This window comes from Adiantum capillus-veneris, chromosome 11 (assembly GCF_014529385.1).
Source record: "Adiantum capillus-veneris isolate H3 chromosome 11, ASM1452938v2, whole genome shotgun sequence".
Taxonomy (NCBI): Eukaryota; Viridiplantae; Streptophyta; class Polypodiopsida; order Polypodiales; family Pteridaceae; genus Adiantum; species Adiantum capillus-veneris.
Window position 1 is genome coordinate 111,519,711 of NC_140941.1, and position 1,927 is coordinate 111,521,637.

Below are 1,927 nucleotides of genomic sequence, written 5' to 3' on the forward strand. Positions count from 1 at the left end.
CAAAACCATTAGTCTCTCTCAATCACAATACATTGAGGAACTCCTTCTTTATTATGGTATGGCTGCATCATCCTATGAGCTTACCCCTCTCCCTCTTAAGCACAAGCTTGCACCAGAATATCATGCTTACACTCACGCTGATGCCTTATATTTTCCTAACTTTCATTTTCCTAAGTTTTGTGGCCAGATCCGCTATTTAATCTCATGTACACGCTTTGATCTATCCTATGCTAGACACATGCTCTCTCGCTCTATGGCTAAACCCTGCAAAGCATATAAACAAGCTGCTAAGCGTACACTGCGTTATCTCCGCACTACACAAACCTATGCACTTACTTACTCTTATGATCCAAATACTCCTATATCCATCTCTGGTTATGTTGATGCAAATTGGGCCGGTGATGACCCACGTTGTTTCTCCACTGGCGGCTATGTGTTTAACCTTGCAGGTGCCCCTATCTCCTGGCAAACCAAGCGCCAATCCTCCATCGCTCAGTCATCTACTGAAGCGGAATATGTTGCTGCCGCCCTTGCTTCGCGTGAAGCACTATGGCTACAAGAGCTCATTTCAGAATTCACATTGCCCTTTGCTATGACAGATGACCCCGTCATCCTCTACTGCGACAACCAATCTACCATCACCTTGGCTGAATCCCCCTCTTTTCCATCAAAGCTAAAGCATGTAAAAATTAGTCATCATTTTTTGAAAGACTTGGTCCAAGAGAAGTTTTTGCAGCTCGAGTATGTTCGTAGCGAGGAGAATTGGGCTGATTTCTTGACAAAATCCGTGCCTGCGGCCAAACAAACTGCCTCATGCCGTGCCCTCAACCTCATTCCTCTTCGGTGCCCTTCTCCTTGAGGGGGGCTATTTTAGAGCTATGCATTATACTTCCCTTTTTTTCATATTCAGATGTTGAATCAATCCTTGTAGCAAGTTCTGTTTTTATTTCAAGGAGTAGCTCACCCTTCAGGGGGGCTGTCAAAGTCCCGATGTTGAATCAATCCTTGTAGCAAGTTCTGTTTTTATTTCAAGGAGTAGCTCACCCTTCAGGGGGGCTGTCAAAGTCCCTTTTCACGTGACTGTTAGGTGAAGGGTGAACCACCCATAATCAGCTACCTCAATCTCTCCCTGGATCAACTCCCTTGAATTGCTCCCCTCAACTCTTGGGCTAACTTACCCCCACCTGTATATAAAGAGCTGCACGCTCCATTCCATTCTATTAGTGTATTCAGTTTCTAGTTGTTAATCAGAGTTCTGTCTTCTCTCTGTTATGCAATTGTTATTCTAGGCTTAAGTTTCTACACATAAATCAATCTCGCGACCTCCTGCTTCAACTATGCCCTTGTCAATAGCATGGCAGTCCCCTGGGCTTCCAGTGTGGCGCCACCCTGCACCTTACGTAACAAGGAAAGAAGCTCAGCAAGTGGAAATCAATCGACTGCCTGCAATTAGCTCTTTAGATGTTGGAACTCAAGGCCGGCAACGAGGAGAAACATTAAAGCAAAACCATGACGTAGCGAACAATTCCAACAGCCCCCTACCTTCAGCATTCTCCTTGTACCGTGCAGCCCCGTCTCAACCCCCTTTTTTGATCGCAACCTGTGTTCTCAGAGTTAAACCAATAAGGACTTGAAGCAGGTACGATGGAAACAACCCCCCCACGTAGCAAGGAGGAAGAAATGCATATCCATACAGTGGAGTCTTTGAATGACTCCACTGTCTGCGGCTCTGAGCTTACTCGTTGAAGCGAGACCTACTGGCTCCGCTTTTATTTTATTCATTACTGCTGAGATGCTCTCCGAGATTCCCTACTCGCTCCTCCCAAGTGAAAGCTTCACTACCCTTACAAAAGGGTTTTTCAGTTTTGAACCCCCACCACTTCCAACAAACACCCTATGGCTTTTCCCATAACCTATTCAGCGCCCG